The sequence below is a fragment of the Rhipicephalus sanguineus genome, unplaced genomic scaffold (assembly GCF_013339695.2).
Source record: "Rhipicephalus sanguineus isolate Rsan-2018 unplaced genomic scaffold, BIME_Rsan_1.4 Seq417, whole genome shotgun sequence".
Lineage (NCBI taxonomy): Eukaryota > Metazoa > Arthropoda > Arachnida > Ixodida > Ixodidae > Rhipicephalus > Rhipicephalus sanguineus.
The window spans coordinates 109,397-133,179 of record NW_023615205.1 but is presented as its reverse complement, the minus strand read 5'-3'; the positions used below and the strand labels follow the sequence as shown (position 1 = coordinate 133,179).

The 23,783-nt window shown below is 48.4% G+C and overlaps 1 protein-coding gene across 1 annotated transcript in view; it reads left to right on the top strand.

Annotated features, from left to right (window-relative positions):
• Positions 1-23,783, top strand: part of LOC119377238 (probable ATP-dependent RNA helicase DDX43) — a 183,832-nt gene that overhangs the window by 51,522 nt on the left and 108,527 nt on the right. The gene's annotated exons all lie outside the window — the stretch shown is intronic.

The window sequence follows — 23,783 nt, the reverse complement described above, 5'->3', positions numbered from 1 at the left end:
AGGTAGTCAAAGAATTTTCTTCTAGCTCGAAATGTGTAGAGGAATTGAAAACATTCTTTGAATTTTGTGATCAGGAATATAGCAAAGTTTTGTGTCATATTTCGGTCCGCTGGTTAAGCTTGTTTACAGCCTTAACAGATTAATGAAGAGCTGGACACCCATCAAGTCATGCTTTCTGAGTCAAGGGAGGAGGAGTGCGAAAAATAATGTGGAGATTTATAGGCAACCAAGCCGATGGACTTTCAGAGAGTGTCACGCTTCCGGAGTGCTACATGCACTTCATGCACTCGTTCCTTGCAGTGTTCCATTTAGCAATCCTCACCCTCGAAAAGAGTCACCTTGAGCCGACAGAACTTTACACTGTAATGACTAAGCTCAGGAAACAACTGATTAATCGAAGGGATGATATGTTCTTAGGTGTCAAGGCTTATCTGGGACTTGAAATCCTTCCTGGTAGACAAGTTGCAAAGCTGGACTTTGTGAATGTCTATGACAGGGCCCTTGCATACCTCGAAAAGTGGTTTTACTTCGAGAACTCCCCGTTTAAGATGCTCGCCGAATTGGATCTGCGCAAAGGTGCACCCACTGTATTGGTGGTAATAAATGCAGGCAACCTTTTTGGCATTGACTTTCAAGAGGAAGGGGACGAACTCTACTCAGAGCTTTGTCTTTTGAAGGATGCTCTGCCTGGACTTCTAAAATGTGACGAGAAATCAAGCTCGGTGTGGCTGAAGTTCTTAAAAGAGGTAAAGTGCCCCCTCTTGCAGAACCTAATGGAGCATGTCAACTCCATTCCCTGCAGCAATGCGTTCGTGGAACGCGTCTTCAGCGTGATGGGAAACTTGTGGACGGATGAAAGCAACCAGCTAAGCATCCCAATGGTTAAAGCGGAACTTTGTGTGAGTATAATTTGGTGTACAGCTGTGAAGAATTTATAAAGATGGCGAGAGAAAACAAGAAGCTCATCCGAGCCACTAAGTTGAATTCTAAGTACATATTCAAGTTCCGCGAATAGGAGAAGGCAAGCACATAGGATTTCTCTATTTGTTTTTATGCGTTGTGAGTGTACTGCGCATTATTGCACATGTAGGTATACATGCATGTATTTTTAAAGGAGCACTGAACAGCTCAGAAAAAATGACGAAAACATTGAAATTCTTGGAAGACACGACTATTCCGATAAACAGACTTTATTACAGACATTTTTAAACAGTTGGCCGTATTTTTGTTTGCGTGCGGCGACTGTACGCCAGCGCGAGCCGCTATGTCACTTGGCACCGCGGCAGATGAAAGGTGCACGTGCTCGTGTCCTCCCTTTCTCTACCTCTCCTTTATATCCCACTATCCCTCTTCCACAAAGACGCTGAGATGTTACCCCTTCTTTAGGGGCTTTATCCCACCTAGGAACATTGTTCGCTACAGGTGCCGCTCGTAGTGGTTTTAGGAAGCGTAGTGGGGGCTGAGCGGGTTGAGAGACACGGGCGACGGAATGGCATTGTTGGCATGCCAGTTCCAGGCACGGCCGTTCGAGGAAGTTCAAGGCACGCTAGTTCAAGGCGCGGCGGTTTGTGAAAAACGCATTAAATTGATCATTTTCTGCAAGTTTCTGTCTGAAATGAAGGTTGTGTCTACAGATTTCAGCGCCCAATTTTTTATTTTGGCTGAAAACCTTGGCGGCAAATATTTTGTTTGGCATACATAATCCCTTTAACGCTCGTTTGACTTTGAGTGCAAACATTATAAGACTCATGGTATTTGCGCACTTGCCACCAGAGATTGATTCGCTCAGTGCTGTGTTTGTATCTATAATTGCAGGGTTTTGCAGCGCGCGAACATAGGAAAAAGGACAGAGTAGACAGAAAGAGCGCTGTGTATCTACGTGGACATATTATGTTGATGTTGAAAACGAGTACAATAAATGTCATCACATGTCGAAGATTTAACATGGATTTTTTATTTTCCACACAACCTCAACTTCGTTGACCCCCTGCTGACGGGCCGGTTTTTTTTTTTCCGGGAAAGGTGGCAACCCTACTAGTGATCCGAACTCATTGGTAAAACTACTGATCGCCGCGCGGTGCCCGGCGTGGTTCACCGGCGACGTCGTCCGCTTCCCAAACCGCGTGTTCCCTCCTGAACCGGCGTGCGGCCGCATTCGCGGGCGATGCGCCCTGGTGTGCCACACTGTAACAAGGACTGTGGAAACCACACCGGCCCGGGTGCTCGCCGCCGCGATCCGGCAGGCCTCGTTCCGCATTGCGCCGCTCGTCTGGTCTCGTCTTGATCACGTGCTCCTGCCGCAGAACGTCACATGCAGGTGCAGCACGGGTCGTACGAAGCACGTAAGCGTAGGAGTCCAAAGCGCGGTCTGACAATTCCCAACCACGCGGTACGTGCTCATCAGTGAACGATGCTGACACTTTACCCCTATACGCCTCTGAACCGACCACGCCACCGTTCCACGTGCAGCGAGGCTCGAGTGACAGCGCTGCAGGTGGAGGCGGGCGATACGCTCGCGCCGCGAGGATGTGTCCTTGTATGTGCTTCGCCTCGGCGGCGAGCTCTTCTAGGTCTGTGAACTTGCCTCCCCTGAAGTGCGCTGCAAAAGTCGGGTGTCCTTGCCGTGTAACGCGCTCGACTTTCTCCGCGTTGGTGGCGAGAGGATTAGCGAGGCGATAAAGTTCGTCAATCGCCCGTACATACTCCAGCAAGGATTCGTCCGGATGCTGGTGTCGAACTCCCGCCTCAAACGCCACTTGTAATTCGCCGGAAGGAATTCGTCGCGGAAGCTCTCATGGAAGTTTTCTACCGTGCGCGGGCGCGATGTCCGGTCAGTCGGAACCATCGGGCTGCTTGCTCTGTCAGCGACACTGAGACCACACGCGCGAGAAGTTCGGCATCGGGAAGCCCCATTGCCTGCTGATAGTAGAGCAGTCGGTCGAGGTACACATTTGCGCTCTTGCAATTGTGGTAGCCACTGTAGGTAGGCATGTCTACCTTGACACATGGTCCCGCACTTTGCGAAGGGGCCTGCGCTGTGTTTTGCAATGCACTGGCTAGGCTCTGCATAACTGACAGCGCATTCTGCAAGAGTACCTTGCTCGAGGGCACACTATTGCCCGAAGTCGCGCCCACGTCCGCGGCTTGTGCCGAAGCAACATGTGGTGGCATCTCGCTGTTCGCGTCGCGAGGTGACTGGGCGCCCGGCATAGCACTCTCCATCGTAGGCCTAGTCCCTCCTAACACGTTGTCGCTGCAACATCCTGGTTGTCCGCGTGAAACAACCAAATTTACGCTCTGGAAAGTCGAAACAATGCCCCCGCGTTAGCCATAAGATCGACATCCTGCGACACGACATCAGACAACATGAACAAATCCTGGAATTCAGACATGCCCGTGTCCTATATTGACGGAGCGTCGGTAATTGCTCGCGTCCACAGAACTAGCCGCGTTGCCAAATTCGTTAACGTTGGGTGCCAGATGAAGGGGTCTTCTCCATGCAAGGCTGGCGCAGAAGCCTAGCTCCGGTTCCGGCTGCAAATAGTCGTACCGTGCACGTGCCAACGTCCCCTTCCCGTAGTGCGAGTCATCGCAGCTACGATGGGTTCGGGCGAATAAGGCAACAGGCTAGAACAACAAACAACACTTTATTGCTACTCTAGCAATAACGCGTAAATGTCGCGTAGAGGATAGTCCGCTCTAGTAAAAACAAAGGGTAACACTTACACCTTCGGTCGATGATTGGCTCGCGGTTCTTGGGGCGGTGAAGTGGTTCCCGGCAGGTCAGCAGAGCAAGAGAGAGCCGTCCCACTGCCTGGTCGGCTGTTTTATCCACCTCCCATCTCCTTCCCCACCGCGAGGGTTGTTTCCCTCGCAAGGGCAAGTTCCCTTTCCCGCGAGCAGGGACGCGAGGATTGGTGCGAGGAGCGGCGGGAAAGAAGGGGTTGCCCGGAAAGGGGCGACGGTGCTCCTCTCCTAGCAGCCCCTTGGCTCCCGCCGTCAGTTTGCAATCGCGCCAGCGTTAAGGAAAGGAAATGGGTGCGCGTGCTCTCCCGCAGTGTGTACTTCGGTAGGGGCCGTGGGATCGAAGTGGCGAAGAATAGGTAGGGAGATGAGCAGGCGGCGCAGTGTAGCGAAGGCAATGTCACATGCAGGGGTCCAGGAGGAGAGGTTAACGTCGCCGCGAAGAAGCTGGGTTAACAGTGACATGATGGATGCAAAATTGCGAACAAAGCTTTGGAAATAGGAGGATAGGCCTACAAAACTTGAAGGTCCTTCATGGTCGTGTGCTTGGGAAATTCCGCGACTGCACGAAGTTTTGCAGGGTCAGGTAATATGCCGTGTTTGGACACGATGTGGCCTAAGATGATGAGCTCCCAGGCAGCGAAGCGGCATTTCTTGAGGTTAAGCTGAAGGCCAGCGTTGGTCAGACAAGTCAAAACATGCCTGAGGCGAAGGAGGTGCGTAGGGAAATCATGCGAGAAAACCACAACATTGTCGAGGTAACAGAGGCACATAGACCACTTTAGACCACGTAGCGTATTTTCCATAAGTCATTCAAACGTAGCAGGCACGTTACAAAGGCCAAAGGGATTGACGTTAAACTTGTATAGTCCGTCAGATGTAATAAATGCAGTCTTCTGGTGATTGGCTTCAGCCATTGGAACTTGCCAATAGCCAGACCGCAAGTCCAGCGACGAGAATTCAGCTCCGTGAAGGGTGTCAATGGCGTCATCAATGCATGGCAAAGGATAGACGTCCTTGTGGGTTATCTTATTTAAACGACGGTAGTCCACACAAAACCGGATAGATCCGTTTTTCTTACGTACCATGACGACAGGAGACGCCCAGGGACTGTGTGATGGTCGAATAACGTCTCTACGAAGCATATCTTCGACTTGGTCGTTAATGACGCAGCGCTCTTAAGCGGAGACACGGTATGGTTTTTGACGCAGCGGCTGGGGTAAACCGGTGTCAACGTAATGTTGTACTTGCGACGTGCGGCCCAGTTGAGGTTGCGAGACATCGAAACAATTCAGGAACTCGTGCAGAAGATCAAGTAGGTTGGCGTGTTCGGCAGGGGTGAGGGTATCGACGATGACACTGGAAAAGATATCCTTGGACGACTCCCCGAGTGCCAACAGAGCATTTGGCTGGTCGCAGTAGTCATCCGGGACATCATCCAGAGACGAGTCGAGATCTTCCACGTGGCCGAGACATTCGCCTGCACGCAGCGTGACCGGTGCGGAGAGCGGATTCAAGACGAATATATTGCTGCTGCTGGCGGCGATGTCAATCGTTGCGGAAGGTAGCGGCAGAGCTCTACGACTCATGAAGACTTCGGACGGCATGAAAAAGACCTTAGCATCGGTGTGGGCGTTGCAGGAAACGGGAACAAGTGCGAAAATGCCAGGCGGAATGTTGGTATCCTCACAAATGAGCAACTTAGGCGGTGTGGAGAGACAGTCCCGAAAGCGGCGTCATTACCTTGTGTAATAAACGGCAGAGATTAGCGACTATTACAGAAACGGCTGTGGCGGTGTCCACAAGGGCAAAAGTACGAACACGTTCAACAGTTATGTCGACCACGTTAGCAGGGGAGGAGTGAGGGCTTGGACAATTCGAAGATGGCGCAGTTCTTGCCTCTTGAACTGCGGTGGTTAGCTTTCCTGGTCGGAGGGTCCGGGCCGGCGACGCATGGGGGAGGGCGATCGCCACTGAGGAGATGGTGAGCGCTGCGACTGGAAGACAGGGCGGTAAGTAGGGGCATTGCGTGGTGATTGGCCAAGAACGTATGGGGAAAGTTCTGGCAGCCGGATTGCGACAACCGGGCACGGTCGCCGAAAGTTTGAAGTTTGGGGGCGACGGCGGCAATAGCGGGCGACGTGTCCGGGAGTGTAGCAGGCGTAGCAAATCAGTCGATTATCAGGCGTCCTCCTTGGATTGGTGATTGTCTGTGCTGCCCAAGATGCAGTATAGACAGGTGGTTGCATGGGCTGTGGGTGCGTGGTGTAAGGTAGTTGCGGAAGCCTACGCACAACGTCCGCATAGGTGAGGGGTGCGGCTACAGGCTGCACGGCTTGCACATAGACAGTAACGGCTACAGACTGCGCTGCACGCATGTAGTGAACATGGCTCGATGGAGGCGGCTCATGGCATACAAGGTGAACAGCGTGGGCAACCTCCTTCGAAATAGCAGTGCAGAGTGGGGTGGGCAGACGGGTGGTGGGCTCGTGAGTAAATGGCATTAAGGAAAGTTGGCGAGCAACTTCCTTGCGGATGAAGTCTCGGGCTGATGCAATGTCGAATGGTCAGGCACGGTCTTGAGACTGCACAGCGACTGGCCACCCCGCCGAGGCTGCCGAGTAAGAGCGCGTTGCTTCTTCAAGTCGTCGTAGCTCTGACACAAGCTGATGCCTTCTGAAACTGTGCCCGGATTCCTAGCCAAGAGCATTTGGAATGCGTCGTCATCAATGCCCTTCAGGATTTGCTTGATCTTGTCAGCTTCGGTCATGGTGTCGTTGACACGTCTACAAAGGCTGACTATAGCTTGTGAAGCTTTCTCCAGTCTGCTGTGAGCGGACACGCAAGCGCTGCTCTGTGCACTGCTTGCGGACAGCTGGTCGACCGAACACTTCAGAGTAGGACGTCTTGAAGACGGTCCGTGTGGGGATGTGTTTGTGGTTGTTGTGCCACAATTCAGCGACACCAGTCAGATAAAATATGATGTGGCCTATCTTGTCGGGGTCATCCCACTTATTATGTGCACTCACCTGTTTTTAGTGGTCAAGCCAGTCTTCCACGTCGGTCTCATCTGCACCGCTGAAGACCTTCGGGTCCCGTAGCCAAGGAAGCCCTTTGCAGGTGACGGACAGGGACAAAGGCGCTGGTGGGTTTGCGCTGTCAGTCATGTTCGGCAGAAGCATCCGGCTTCGCAGCTCCAAGGTGTAGCGACGGGGATGAACAGCACCCTCCAGCAAATGTGAAGAGGTTTATTGGTTGCTTAACACTTTCGTGACCACGCCTATTCCCATCGATAGAATGTTATCGATGACTTCAAGATAGAGTTCTGGCACTCTCTGAGTGGTTCTGGACAGCTAAAGCAATACAAAGCATAAAATAACATGTTTTTTATCACTTTTGTTTGCGAGTTTGTTTTTTCCACCGCGGGGAGATTTTTAAAGCTCGTTCGCAGTCGGGTAGGTGAGCGCTCGTTGTTTCGGACTTCGCGTCGACGCCGCTCGCGGGTGCTCCACAGAAACGGCAAATTTCGACGGATTCCGATTAATATGAGCGGGAATCTCTGGATGATGGTAGCACCGCAGACACAGAAGACGACTTCGATTTGCCAGGCTTCAGTACGGACGGCGAAAGTGCGTCAAACCTCCCTGAAACGTCAGCAGCTATCCGCCGGTAAGTTTCGTCTTCTCCTCGGGTCATTTTATCGCTGCCGCGCGTCGATGTAAACGTATCCGGTGTGTTCTAAGAATAACAGCTCTTATCTGCAAGGTGTTAACTTCGTTCGGGCGGGAGCATTTGGCGCCGGCTGCAGGAAGAGCGCAGTTCTCTTCGCGAAGACGGCGCGAAGCGCACTTTGACCCAACGCTCCGATCTGCTGCGCGGCCGCGTCTTCGTGTTGTCTTTTACCGCAGAAGTCGTCAAAGAGATATGCAACCACACAGATAAGTATGCGTGGATGCATACTTTCGAAAAGCCAACATACAGTGAGAGGGACGGATCTATGGAGGAGGTTACTGAAGAGAAGATGAGCAAGTTCGTCTCACTCCATGTGTACATGGTTATCGTTGCGTTGCGCTTGCATTGGTGTTGGTGTCGACGACACATATTTCCAGGCCTTCGTCCACCGTCATGATGCCACAGAAAAGGTTCAAGGCTTCTTGAGTGTCTCTGATCTGAAGAAGACGACCGTCGCATCCCACAAGAATCTTCACCCCGTGTCTTCTCTATTGCAACACATGAATGATTTTTCTACGCTATCTTTTAACCCTGTCGGAACCTTTCAGTGGATGAGAAAATGGTGAAATGTGAAGGTCGGTATGGTATTCGGCAGTATATGAGCAAGAAGGAGGTCAAATGAGGGTACAAGTATAGAATTTTGCAGATTTGGAACAGGCTACACTGTTCATTTCAACAAATACACAGGAAAATTGAAAAATACCAGAACTGCAAACTATGCTAGGAAAGTTGAACAGAAAAATTTTTTTTTTCCCGGAACATGCGCAGCCAGCCTTTGTTTCACCGCGTCGAAGACCTGCATCGCGCGGTAGCATGATGGGCACTAGTGCCTATATTCTTGTATTTATGTGTAATCTTTGCACTTACAGAGCTTATATTTCCACTTTTATTCTACGAGGGCTTTGCGTTCAAAACGTATATTTCGATTTTTTTCAATGTTTAACCATTGCAGAGTAGCATTGATGTTTTTATGAATCTTTCTTTCTTTTTGATGCATTTTTCTTTGTTTGATCATTTTTTTATTGAATTCGAAATAAATCCGTTGTTTGGAATTAATACTGTTGGAAAGACCAATTCTTCCTCTATCATTTGATACCCTACACGTTAGCATCAATTATATTCTGTGGCAGAAAAAAAATATTTCCTGGACTAGCCAAAAACAACCTATTTTTCCGTGGTCACGAAAGTGTTAAGGACCTAATGGTTGTCAGCGACAAGGCAGCGAGAAGAACCGTCCAGATGCACAGCAGCGATCCGAAACACGAGCTGAGCGAGCAGAGCGTTGGCGATGCTGCTGGATGGAGGCGCATCTTCTTCTTCACACTATCAATGAAGTCACCCTGTGATGTCATCATGACATTCCACATTTCCAGAATTTATGACATTATCGTGACATCATTATAATGTCACAACATGACATCACATGATGACGTCATCGCACGACATCACTGCTTGGTCATAGACAGGCTGATCGCGAAGGCTGTGCAAAACAATGTGAGGTGCAGAAAGCTTGCAATGTAACAGATGCCGGAGGAAACCATGTTAGATGCAGCAAGCTTTCAGGGGGGGGGTATCATTACTAGTGACCGGATTTTAGGCAATTGCCTATTTTGTTTCCTGGCGCTCCTATCACTCCACTTTGATATATGACCATGAATTATAGGTTAAGGACTTTTACAGTGCTTTTATAGACCTTTTCACAGGAGCAGACTCGAACCAGGGAGCTTCAAGTGTAGTGGGTATGCTCTCAGTATTGCCATTGTGCTTCGGGCTGTGCCATTGCTGTGTTTGTGTTGCTTCGGTATGCATTTGTGTGACTGTGTTATGCACCTCTCTCCGATACGAAGTGACTATCATGGCAGAAAATTTACTGCATTCGCATAGCAAGTCATCTGGCCATCACTGTGTCTGTGTACGGGTGAATGAACAAGCAGCAGAAAAGAAATATTTTAGGTGCAGTCGTGTGTTCGCAGCACAGTATGCCACGCGATGAGTGCAAGTGTTGCATGTTCGCGCTGCATCGTTTTCCTTCGTCACCTGAATTACGGCAGCAGTGGGTGGCTTCAGTAAATCGGAAGAACTTCCGCGTGTTGCCATCGTCACTCCTATGTTCCCGGTATTTCGTTGGCGGCAAGAAAAGCGATGAGAACAACATTCCCGTGCAGCATCTTGGATAGGAAAAAAATGTACTCAAGCCACTGATAACTCACCTATACTCGGGGACAACTTTCTGTGGCAATGAAGGGAAAGCTACAGAGCCACAATGCACATACCCTACCGCTAATGAATGTAATCCCACAATTGCGTCCGTATTTTCTGCGTGAGATATATAAAATACTCCTTCATTTTCTACATGTAGCTTTTTGAGACGGAACACAGCGCACACAAGCGAGATATTTGTATTTCTTTTACTTTATACGTTGTCACTTTGCATTTTTGCCTGCTTGAAAAAGTCGCGCATTTTAGCCGTACTAGACGCTAAGCAGCGTTTGCGTCGAAATGCAACGCTAGCCATCACTTTCCACGGCATTACGAGGCGCGCGCCACACCGGACTACTTCGCGTAACAGTACATGTGCAGACGCTCCGGCCCCGTAGCTTTCCCTTCATTGCCACAGAAAGTTGTCCCCGAGTATAGTAACTCCTAAGAATGTTGCTGATTCATACTTCATATCGTCCACAACACAGCAGCCGACACTGCTACAAACTCTGCCTTGTCCGGTTACGCATGTGTAGCCTGCGCGCGCCGTACTTAGCCGGAGGGCCTCGCGGAAACCCACACGCAATGGGGCCTACTGTTCACAGCTTGCGACGGTGCCACATTTCCCTTCACCAGCACGACTTTTTCCTTCACATTGTGTGCCAGCGACTGACCCACCCAGCCAGACTGCACGTAGCTGTGCGACTCCAGTGCCTCGTAGTTGCACACCTGGCGAAGACCCCATGCATTCGCCTCAACGAGATATAAGCAATGTTCACTCGCCGTATTTCTGGCCACTCACACGTGTCCTCGACCTGGTCTTCGACGTCGTCGGGGTGAATGTCAGGTGATGTCGGGGTGAATGTCGGGGCGAAGTCGGGGTGACAGGGAGCTCTGTTTTTTGGGATGCGCGAGTTGGCGTAGCAGGCTCAGTGATAGTTGATGTGTAGTTATTTCGTATCTTTGCTTCTGTTTTCACCTTTTTTTCTTCGCTTGTTTTACTGTTCACTAGGGTATATATAAGAGCATTCTTGTCAACGAAATTTCAGTTGGAAGTCAGCGCTTGTCCCGTCTTTTTTTCCTGTCCGCCATGTGTTATTTTCGTGCTGTTAACCTTAAGTATGTCGGCCACAGCTGGCGAAACAGTATTATCGTTTTCTTGCCTCCATTTCAAACTAGAACCTTCTTTAAAGGTACGTAGGGTAAAAGTCAACCCTCCATGCTCTCGCCATTCCTTGCCATCCATGCTGCATGCGATGCCTTCAGCTCAGTAATCGCTAGGCGGCACCATCCTTTCAGATATTGTAGCGTTAGCTACACTTGTCTAGCCTGAGCCGATTTCGCGTGGATCTTCACGAGCCGTGCTTCGCATGCGCGAGGATCAGTGATGTCACACAGCTGGCTCACCGGAGGCGGCATCTCACGTGCTCACCGCCACTGCTGCGCACGGCTCGCCGTGGCTGGTCTGCGCGTTCGGGAGGAGTGGCGTCGTAGCCGCGGCAGACACACTGGCGCCGGCGCGCGCAGCTATTCGCCTTCGCTGTGCAGTCGCCATCTGACACTGCGCTGGAGCCGCTTGATAGCGCCTCTGACTGGCGTTTGCAGGTGGGAAACGCCATGGAGAAGGAGAGCGCTAATGCTGCTCAACGACGCAGAAGAGCCGAGAAGCTTATTTCATCGGATCCCGAAGTAGTTGCCTGGCAATTAGTGGTTCAGCATACGAAGAATGAACAGAAGAAGGCTAATAATTCTAGACAATCCGGAAAGCTAAGAATATTCAACTAAACCTTTGCTAACGCTACGTATATCTTGGCATAACCGAGCTAAGCCACTGCAAATTTTTTATTGCTTTCACTTTCTGTTATACATTCTCTCTGTGCAAAGTATGACAAAGAAGCAGTATACTCGCTGTTTGCAACGCTTATGTTACATGCTGCCAATGGATGTGGCTGATTGATGACCCGCGGATGTCACGCACTCGGTTGGTGACATGACCGCCAGAGCTATATTCATCTCTTCTGAAGAGCTAAGCGTAAAAAACAGAACCAGCAGCTGGCTCCGGGGCAAGAATTGCATGAGTCATGGACGAAGGAAACACAGCGCCCACCAAAAGTAAAAATATATTCTTAAAAAGATGTTTCGGCTCTCACACAGGAGCCTTGTTCACAATGAACAAGGCTCTCGTGTGAGAGCCGAAACGTCTTTTTAAGAATATATTTTACTTTTGGTCGGCGCTGTGTTTCCTTTGTCCATGTCTTTCCCTGGTCAGGCGGATTTCCGCCAAACCCTCGACTGCATGAGTCATGTTTAAGTGAGCTGCACATAAAAAAGAAAAAAGAGCTTATTGCTGATGTTTATGTACTTTTATTATATAACAACGTATTTCTAAACAAACCATCTTTCGTTTTTCCTGACACTTTGTTGGCAGCACTGCGGAAAGCCGATGGATACATGTCACAACTTGAAGAAACACAAAGCAGCATATGATCTTACCAACCGCATGGCCACATCTTTCCATTGCCCCAAGGAAGTGCATGCCGCAGTGAAATGGACTTGTGGGCCGAAGCCAAAAGATGCGGTGGACACTGAACATAAATATTTTTTTTTTCAGAGCGGAGCTCTAAGCTTTTCGTTGCACCGGATAGTGCGAACGGTAATTACCATCATCATGGACCAGTGCACGCTCACTTCATCCTTTTCAACGTCTGCTTTGCTCCCACAACTCGTGCACCGAGTTGTCCTCTTCATATTCTGCTTCTCTCCCAAAATACGTGTGCCGATTTCTCTGGCGTGGCCTGTAATAACCCTGATAGGTGAGAAAAGAGAACGGGTACAGAGAGAGAGACAGTAACAGTGAGACAGACAGAAAGATATAAAGAAAGAGAAAATCGTAGCGAAAAAAATTTCGGATGAGGCGGCGGGATTTGAACCTGCGTATCCACGATCCGAAGGTGAGCTCCCTAACCACTCGGCTATCCAGGCGCACTAGCAGAGCATAGCATAGACGTATGGTATAGTATTGTCCTGGTGAGCCACCGATGGCGGCGCTGCGAACGGCGCTCTGGTGACGCAAAGGCGGGGATTCGGCTTTTGTCGTCTGCTAGGCTGCAGCTAGAACAGCAGCATTTTCGTTATAGTTCGCTCGCGTCGCATGACGTTCCTCGACTACTAGCTGTATTTTCGTGTAATGATAGTTCTTTAGATGGCTGCTAGCATTACTGGAGGTTAAGAAACGTTAACATTTAACGTATCCTCTATATACACAGAGCCATCGCGGTCAGGATCATGCCACCGAGTTCGTAGCGTCACTCACTAGGCTGGATGGCGTTGAAATAGCTTACGTGAAAGCGCGAACGTCCCGCCAATCGAGTTAAAGATAGTCTACGCTGCTTTGGAGCGAAGCGCAATCAATTTCGCAGCTTATTCGCAAAAGTTAACGTTATATAAACAGACTTGAACGAAAGTTCACACTCCACTCCCAATTGCAGTAAGTATACAAAACGTTTGCCGACAAAATAAAATTGATAACTTCATCGACCAGTGGGTTATTGCGGACAACTAGCATAGATTGAGCGAGTTGGATACACATTAAAACTTGTTACCCATACTATTGCCTCCGAATGAAACGCCAGCAGTGGTGCGCGTGGTACAGTTCGCACCCTTATGATTAGAGATAGATACGCTCTTGCGGTTTGCCGCTCGTGAGCCAGCTTGATTGCTTTCGATTGCGCAGTGCTGCCTAATCGGGTGTGCGTGCCTGTAAAAAAAAATGGTGATGACAAGACTGCGCGTGGATGTGAGGCAAGATTTGCCAATATCACTATTTTAGGTAGAAGCAAGGAGGTGATTGAGCGAGAGATGCTAGAAGCATACCTCATCCGAAAGAAAAAAGATATATGTATTAGCGATACGTCGGTGGCACTGCGTTCAGCTGAATTTGATTTTTTTGACAGGTTTCTAAACTAGCACGTGCATTGAGAGTGGGCGATTGTTGGATGGGACGCATGGTGTGTTATTGCGCATGTGTGGCATGGTGTATATATTGCGGTGGATTTGCAAGAATAAAATTAGTTGCGAGTTGACGCTCTTTCCTTGCGCCTACTTTCCTCGGTGGTGTGCGTCGTGGAATTTTCTTGTAACATGCACCAACTAGCCCAACAACAAGTTTTACTAAAGACTGCACGCATTATACGGTTCCTAATGCTTGGGGAATGCGCTCCGCTGTTCGTGTTTCATTGGCCACCGATAATACAGCTTGATAAACAGTAGGAAAAATTGGCGAATATGTCCAGGAAGAGGAGCAAGAGAGCTCTTTCCCATCATTCTTTTGGCCCCTTTGGCTGGTTATTGCTATTCTTTACCGCACAGTAACAAGGTTAAATATTTTACGATGAAAGCTTTGGATTCCTGATCAAATGCGAAAATGCACTGTTGGTGATCCTCGGCAGCGTTAACACGAGTGATGCGAAAAATCCTCACAGGATGACGTCACCTTACGACATCCTCATGACATCACAGACCGTCAAAATGTGTGACGTCATAACGTCACATCACATGATTGCGTCATTGCATGACATCGTCGGTTTGCACTGTCTCCGTGATCGGTGCGTCGACCACGGAGGCAATGCAAAACCAGGTGATGTATAGAAAGCTTGCAATGCCTCCGAACCTGGAGGCAGTGCAAAACCACGTTATGTCCAAAAGGCATTCAGAAAGGGCGGGGAAGGAGCAATACATCGACTGAACAAAAAGATGGATTTCGCCTTTGAGTCGTCTTAGGCAAATGCAGGAGGGACTCTGCAAGTCTTTTTAGTAGAGTGACCGCATCACGCCTGTCAGGAGGGACCGTTGAGAGTGAATTACACTATTTTATAGCAAATGCATCTTACTACGATTTTCGATGCAAAAGCTTTGTATTTATCTACGTTAGTATGATTACACTAATTCCGTTCAGCATGCTTTCAAACGGCCGGGAAGGAGTCAGGAAACGTTTATTTTATTAACGTAGGTGTGATGAGGTTTATTGATGTAATGAGGTCGCAACGAAAAGGGACCGTACGGTAACACAATACAAAGCTGGCAAAGGCGGCACAGGCTCTTGCTCAATCAGAACACGCGTCGTTTTTCATCCTCTTTCACAGGCGCATACTCGTTCGTGCATCTGCTCCACTACATAGAAATTAAAATATGCAAAAAAAATAAAGAAAACACAACTCCGCACAACCTACGATATATTTCATATCACCGTCGTGCATCCCCTTTTCACACGTGCTCTGAACCTTTTTATTGTTTAAGCTTCAACTACTTACGACACGCTTACACGGCGGATGCTGAAAACTAGGAGTTAATCAAAAGTTGTTGCCTGTAACGACCATTTATTTGATTTGAATGACATCACATGTCGCTTGTCACGCGTTTAAAACTCCGGACAAAGGAATTGAATCGAAAGAGCAGGCTTGGCAACCGAACACGTGCAGCACGCAGTATACATATTTGCGCTTTAACGCAGACACGGTAGTCGAAGCCCGAACGCTGAAATGAGTGATTGAAAACGTGCCAGAAAGTCATTTTGAGTGCGCCACGGCCATAGAATAGTCGCGAAAAGAAATCGACGCCATACATGCAGATGTACACTGATGGCTAGCAGACGACACCAGGAGCAATAGACACTAACGTGCTCCTGATGGCAGCTCCGTTCGATTTCGCTGGGCATTTTGCTTGAACATTCAGTGTAAATTGCTTTATGAACTTGCCCATTCATGTTTCAATGACTCGAGCAGGACAGACTGGCTGGTAGTGTCAAGTAGCCTTCACGCAGCGCGCGCACGCGAAGAGCGGCACCCGAGTCCCCTCTCTGATGTCACACGTGAGAGGGCGCCACTCAAAGATTGCGAGGTCAACAACAAGGTGGCGCGAAAGGGAAGTGAGAGTGTGGATGAGAGATATGTGATGGTGAGGAGGGGAGAAATTAAAGCATGGGATAGAGAGAAAGAGAGAAATAGAGAGAAAGAAAGGGAAAAAGGATAGAAAGAGAAAGTAAAATAGAGACAGATATGAAGAGACGGAAAGAAAAAGGAAGCAATAAATAGAGAGAAAGAAAGGCAAAAAGGAGAAAGATAGAAAGACCGAGAAATACAAAGAAATACATAGAGAAAGAAAAAATAGAAATAGAGGCAAAAAAGGCGTACAATAAACAGAGAGATGACAGAAAAAGAAAGAAAGGAAGAAAGAAATAAAGAGAAACAAAGAAGGCTGCCCAGCTCCGCACTATCTACAGGCTTGTTGGCACCACAAGTGCGAAGCATCATGTAATAACTAGTCACATGACAAAAATCACGTAACATCGTGTAACATCCAATCGCGTGACTAAAAACAACGTAACACTTATGTGACTAGAATCATGTAACATGTAACTGCTCGTGTGACTAAAAATCACGTAACATCACGCAACATCTAGTCATGTGACTAAAAATCACGTAACATTTTGTCACGCGACTAAATTCACACATTGCATAATAGCTCACGTGACATGTCCCCACCATAAACCACGTAACAGCTAGCCACGTGATATGTTCCCACCAAAAAGCACGTAACAGCTAGTCACGTGACTAAAATCAGAACGTCACGTAACAGGTAGTCAGGTGACATGTCTAGCCAAGTTTAGCCAAGCTTAGCCATATTTAGTACTACTAGCAAAAACTTGGCCTCTCAGCAAAAGCTTGGCAATACTAGCAAAACTTAGCTAGGTTGAACACTAGCTCCACTGATGGTTCCAGCCTTGCGACACTAGTGCAAGCTGTACATTTTTCTCGCTTAAAACAATAATTACTCCAATTAAACTTTCACAAATAAGTTCCTTTTGTATGCCCTTCTAAATCAATACAAGCATGCATTTAACTTGGACTGTATTACCAATCAGCATGAGCCTGAACAGAAAGCATTTCATTCATTTTTTAATGTTTTGCCACCTTCTTCTTCTAAACTATTCAATAATCGACCCCAATACTTTTTTGACACTCTTACATCCAACTATCCAGCCATATGATGTAGTTATATATTTTTAGTAAACTTTGTAGATATGTTGATAAATTGTCAGAATAGGCACTGAATCACTGTATTGCTTCACCCCAAAGTACGTCATGAGACAAAGTACCGGATGCCAATGGGAAGTAATAAGTAAAAGCCATTCCTTTTCTAGCAACCAGCAGAGAGTTAAGGTGCTCCATATGGTATTGCATTTCTGAGAATGTTTTTAGCAAGCTAGGTTTCGCCCACTACGACAACATTCAAATCACTGTAAAGGACAGAAAAATCTTTTTCTTGTGAAAATACTCTATGAGGGCATATAGTGAACTAAAATGATTGCCCACAATTTTTTAGAATAGAATCTGAGTGGTTCGAGCGCAATGTGGGATGTTTGGCACGAAATGAACCTGTTAGCTGCATTTCATTCATTCTTTTTCATGTGGAGAAACTTAAGTACTGTTCTTTTGCAGAAATGCGATGTCTGAGCATCCTTGCAGCTGTCACATACCTTATTGTAACCAAATGCTGCCATTTGCTTCTATCATCTGGATGTGATCGTTTCTATGTTAATGCTGTGAATCAAGGAGTTTGCCAGCGCTCATTTCATTTATTCGTCATCAACAGTGCACATTTTGAACGGGAGCAACATACTCACAACTACAAGGAAATTGTGTCAGCACCCCATGTTGCTGCTTTTCATGTCCCGCAGTGCAGCAGTGTCAGCTGCCAATTGCTCGGACTGTTGTCCTCCCGCTGCGAATGCATTCCCATAATTTCTAATACGACACACTGCTGTTTATGTGCATTGAGATGCACCCTCAAAATGCACATTTTCAATCTGAATCCACCCCGTCCTGGTGCATTTAATACAGCATGCTTTCTTAGTGAAATAGCTTGTTTACACAAGATGCGGTACACTTAAAGGGACTGTCTATTGTCCTTTGTTCCCCTTCTGTTTTGCATTGCAATAGAAAGCGTACCATGTGAACTGTCCACCCTTGCAGCAGTTTCTCTGAAGAGCGAGTAGAAATTTTTAAAACATAGTTTTGCGACCTATGTTCTGTCTTCATCAAATGGTGTAGGGACACCTGCAACACTCTTTAGTGTATGCAATGACAATTGTTCCTGTGAAAATGACAGACTGAAACCATATATAGTTCCTGCAGGATAATTCGTTTTTGTTGGTCAATAAAATTAGTACCGTAATAGTCGTTTAGAGCATGCAGTCAGTCTAATAAAGCATTATTACCATAGTCTTTCCAGTTTTGTATAGTCAGCATGAAAAACCACCACATTCGAGCGGAAAACTTTGTGTGTTCCAGCAACACAAGTATGGTGTTGTGGAATGGACTATGGTGGTTCCACTCGCGCCAAACGTGCGACTAAAACGAACAGTCTGGTGACCATATGACCGTGCAAGAGGTGCTTTATCGAAAAAAGAGAAGGTCGTTGCTGTTTTTCAGTTATGTTAAGGCTGTTTAGGTGTTCTGTGTTGCCTATCTGACACGACAGCCAACATAGATGCCTTTTGAAAGCAAAATCTTAGAACTCCATGGTGTAGATCGCGTTGCGAAGTGACTTCAGCGCCAGTGAATACTGGTACATTTCTACGAACGAGAACTCACAGGCATGGTTAGAAAATTCATGAAGTCAGCCTGTTCGCATAGAGCAATTAATAATTTTTTGAGTGCGTATAATGTGCTGGTGCCAGGCGCCGTTATCGTGTTGCCCGCAACGCGTTTCACCACCGACCAACTCGAAGGTGGTGCTGGCATCGTATAGAGTGCCATGTTTGGATGCGTGAGAAAGTGCATAAAAATACAATTTTAAGTTACTGATATTTGTTACGAAGGAAAAGAAGGCTACCTGCATGGGTTTTTAGCTCTACTAATTGCTTGACCAATATCATTGTAAGGTAATGCGACCTGTCATTTTTTCACCATGTTAACAGTACGTTCGTAACTTACTGGTGGAATAGCTTGCGTTGAAGGACCGATACACTCGATTAAAGAAAACTTTATGAGGGGCGAAGCTCCTTATAGCATCACTGGTCGGTCGTCGCTCCATCCGGCGTTCCCCGCCGTCGGGTCTCCCGTATCATTCAATAGATGGCGCTGTCCCATAGAGATGCATGCAAACTGCAGTTGGGTGACGATATACTAGATGGCGCTGTCCCATAGAGATGTGTGCAAAATCACACCATCTCCCGCTAAAAGGGACCATGAGGCGATGCGAAGCAGTGTTTCGGCATGTAGAGCCCGCGTTTCAGAGGGGAGTGGTGAGGGGGAAAGGGGAGAGGGGAAGTGGAGAGGGAAGGGGGAGAGGGGAAGTGCAGAGGGGGAGGGGAGCGGGGGGAGAGGGGACGGGAGAGGGTTTGCACATGCGCAGTAAGGGTGGTCACGCCGCACACCACCACCACCACCACCGGATTGAATTCCGCTATAAGATGCTTCACATCTAATATGGCGGTTGGGTGAATGCACGCGAGGTGGCGTTATAGTGCCGCTGCGCTCATTATCTCTCATTCTCCTTGATCGTCGCCGTACATGGAGGAGTGCGCTTGCCGGATCGTGCTGCTTGGCGGACCATGGATGACGAGGAGCGCCGGGTGCGGAAGGCCGCTGCGTCTCGTGCTCGTCGGCAGGATCCCGAGGTGCGAGCTCGAGAGGCTGCCGCCAAGCGAGCGCAGCAGTAATCAAAGCTGCGTATCGCTTTGGTTACTGCTGGGCGAAACCACTGAACATTTCATGGTGTAACTATGATTGCTTCAGGAGCTTCGCCCAAGCTCTTCATCATTCACCCGTGGATATGCTGTCATTTTTTTTACACATTCGACTAATGATTGTCCATCTTGATGATGATGATCCTGCGATGCGGCTGCCTTGCCGTGAGCGAGCTCCTTGGCGACGCTCACACGCCTCAGCGTAACTTGGATCTGTCCTCAGATCTTGTAGTCCTTCAGATGGCTTGGAACTCTGTGGCTTCTAAGTGACAGCTGGCATGTTCCGTGACCGTTGTCGTGTTCAAATTACCGCATTTGTTCTCTATGCACGGGTTCTCCTGTTGGGTCTCGATGTCCTGGTTTTCCGGTCCATCCTTTGAACGTTGCCGTAATTGCTGACCGATGAACGACTCTCCTAGTTCTGGAAAGCTGGGGTTTCGCACCGAGTGTCTGCATAGCTGTTCATCATTACCCACTCTCTCCTTCTTTCCATGATGGTGATTTTGGATGCGTGCAATCTTCACCGTGTTGCTGCCTAAAAGTTCTGTGACTTCGAATGGTTCTTCATAGAAAGGATTGAGTGTAGACGATCGAGATCCTAGTGTACAAAAAACTGTGTCTCCTAGCTGGATGTTTGGTTCCTTGCGCGTCGCCTCATCTCGACTTTTAGCAGCTCTCTGAATTTGTTCGATGTTTTCTTTGGTTTGTTCTCGCTTCTTGCTTCTTGGCCAGCTCTACAAGCCTGTACGCTCCATTTAGGTCGTCTTCCAAAGGTGTGAGGGCCTCTGGAATGGTGCATGCTCCCTGTGCAGTGGTGTCTATGTACATGGCAGTGCGCGCGAGACAGTCGAAACTCTTCCGCATGCATTTGCATTGTCTGAGGGGCCTTGCAAAATCCGGACGCCATGCGAAGATATTCGTACTTTCCATCAGGTGTCACAAACACTGTCTTGTGTGTTCTCCAGGTTCGACACGGATTGTGAGGAAAGCGTTATTGATATCCATAGTTGTAAAGTAACGTAAGTAATCTCTCATGATGTGGTCAAGAGCACCTTCCATCAGTGGCATTGGATAGGGAGGATTCACAGTTTTGGCATTCAGTTTTCTGTGGTCGTGAACGATTGTCCTCTGTGTAGTGGGATCGTTCGGCTGGTCAATTGCAAAAGTAGGAGCAGCGTATTCACTCTGACTTGGTATGATGATTCCTCTCCAAATAATCTCTGAACTGTTTCCTCGTGAACTCTCGGTCTGCATATGAACATCTGTATGGATGTGAAGCCACAGGAATGGAGTCCTGTAGATTGATTAATGTTCGGTGTGCAGACAAGTTCCCAGCTGATTTGCATGCGTCGTGAAGGCATCATGATTAGTTGCTAATATTGTATAAAGTTTCTTGCGCTCTTCAGGCAATGCATCCCGTATCATCAGTTTGACCGCAGCCAATGTTTTCTGCCCAAGCTCCGGATCTCGTCCTGAAGTTGTTGGCTTTAACGAGACGAACATGGTAGTGTTCTTCTTCGCTTGATGTGCGGCTTGCATTGTGAAGGTAGAAATCAGTGCCTGTCCTGTTTGTGGTGGTTGCTGTGGGCTTACTGCATTGTTAACTTGTTGGTTGTGGCCTGGGTAGGTAGGCTGATGAGCATATAACATTGGCCAGGCTCCTCCAGTCTGAACCTAATAAGTCCGTAGTCGGTGGCAATGGGAGGACAAGTACTTCGGGAATTTTGGTTGTTAGTTTACCCGCAGTGATTGACAGTGAAGTCGTCCATTCGGGTTTGACCTGTTTATCGAGAACCGTTACTGATTCATGGTCCTTGCAGGCCGCCTTTTCTGTGCTGAGGGTAGAGCCTTGGGGTCCACTATGGATATGTTTGATCCAGTGTCGATGCATGTTCTGAGTTCTGTACCTCCTGTTGTGTGGGCTGTCATGATGGGAAGCGGGTTTCTCGTGGTGCTAAAGAAGCAGTGGACATTTTAATCCTTAGACCTGTCAAACACTACATCTTGCCTGCTGTTTCGTCTTTGTTCTGCTTTGAGAATTGCGATCGTTTTAGGTTTTGGACAGTCCCTTGATATATGCCTGAACACTGAACAGTTGAAGCATCTTTGCTGTCGAGGGCTGATGTCCATTAGGTGTTGGCAGCTAACGATTTCTGCGTGTAGGTAGAGCCGGAATGGCGTGACCCATCTGTCTCTTTCATAGGCACATACTTGGGATCAGTACTAGTATCGACTACAAGCTTTCGTCGTGACTTGAAGTTTGCGGTTCGGTCAATAAGTTCCAGCAAGGAATTGCAGTTTTAAGACGCCAGGGGGTAGCCCCCTTGTCGATTTTGATGCCGTTCAGGATGAGTGGTATGCGTCCTCTGCGGTGAGCATAGCGTTCTTTGTGTACATTATTATATGATCGTTTCAGTTGGGAGCAGTTTCTGCTCGTTTTGATAGTCTAGAAACTCTTATAGATTCATCTTTCTTTGGAAACGCTCCATAATAGCATGCTTCCATGTCTCCCAATCTTGGATGTAAATGCTGTAGGAACTGTGCCAGTCGCGCGCCACTTCACGGAGGCGCGTGATGGTGTTCAACATCGTGAGCGACTGCGTCCAGTTTGCAAGAGACACTCTGCGTTCTATCTCTGCGAGCCATTCCTTCACACTTTCTTGCGTGTTTCCTTGGAAGATACTTAGCTGAGGCTGTATCGCCGACGAGTGTACCTGAAGTGGTTGGGTGTTTCTTGGGTGTTCTGTTGCAATGCTTGTGCAAGCTGATGTTGTGTCTCTACGATGACGCCGAGAACATCGTTCAAAGTGACAGGGTGTGTTGCGTTGTCTCCATCGCCTACATGAGCGGGATCCAGGTCTGGAATGGTGGATGTGCGTGGCTCTGCGGGCCCTTATTGCATAACTTCCCCTCCTGCTGGCCATTGATCGTGGTTTGATCAGTGCCGAGGTTCAGGGCATGGAGAAGCATCTGCAGCTGTGATTTGATGCCTTGAATTTCAGTCCGTAGAATTTCAGTCCGTTGTTATCGTTGGAATTCGTGTTTGATGACAGCTGCGCTATGTTAGCAGTACGTTCGTAACTTACTGGTTGAATAACTTGCGTTACAAGGACCGATTACACTCGATTGAAGAAAACTGTTTATTTTTACACGTTTGACTAATGATCGTCCATCTTGATGATGATGATGGTGAAGGTGGAGTGTTGACCCGGGATGTAGAACGTCGAGGAGAGGGAGAGTGGGATTGGCGTCGCTGAAGATTCGAAGACGTATGGCTTGCCAAGTACTCGGCAATAGCGCATGGCCATTCACCATCACGGGTCGACGAGCATCTGGCCGAAAGCCAGGGAGGCCCATGTGTCGGTACGAACACTTGCGGTACAAATGACCTGACTCACCACAACGATAGCAAAGTGGCCGATTGTTGGGAGTGCGCCACACATTAGATTTCCGCACGTTAAGTTGCAGGTTCTCGTCATATGGCAGGCCTGAGCAGTACTGCGGTGTCTGCAGGGTAGATGGTCAGGTGGATTGCTGACTGCCGTGCAGGAGTGCTTAAAGCGTCTGCGTATGTAGAAGAGGAGCTTCGGCTGGAGGCGCCACCAGTGGTTGTGCCAGCTGCTGCACCTCTACGCGGACGACGTCTGTTAGAGCAGCCACTTGGAGCTGGGGAGACACTGCGCGAAACTTTTGCAGCTCCTTGCGTACGACGCTGCGCGCTAGCTCCACGAGGTCCCTGATGGCCGCGACGTCGGGTGTTATCAAAGCCGATGACAAAATGAAAGGTTGTTTGGCCGCTCATACTGCAATGACCGCTGTCTTAGCATTCACTCCATCGTTGCGGCTTCATGGAGGAATTCCGCCACGGTAGCTGGTGGGTTGTGCACATGTCCTGCAAACAGGTGCTCTCTTACGCCCCGCATCAGGAAACGTACCTTCTTGCCTTCCCCATTGCGGGATCAGCTCGCTGGAACAGCTGAGACATCTCGACGAACATGGCAACGCTTTCGTTTGGTCTTTGATTCCTGGAATTGAGGAGACGTTCTGCTTGTTCTTTCCATTCGGGACTTCCATACGTGTTCCGCAGCTGAGTACAAAACTCCGGCCAGATTGTCAAGGCAGCTTCATGGTTCTCATACGAAATGCGCGCTGAATCCTCCAGGTAGTAGTAGACATACCGGAGCTTCCGATGCTCGACCCATTCGTTGACGACGGCGACTCGGTCGTATTGGTCCAGCCAGTCTTCCACGTCTTCGTATGCGTCCCCATGGAAAGGCCTTGGGGTTCGCAGGCCGTTGAAAAGCCATGGAGCAGGCAGGGTGGTGGTCTGTTCAGTCTGGCTTGCCATTGTCGCGTAGTA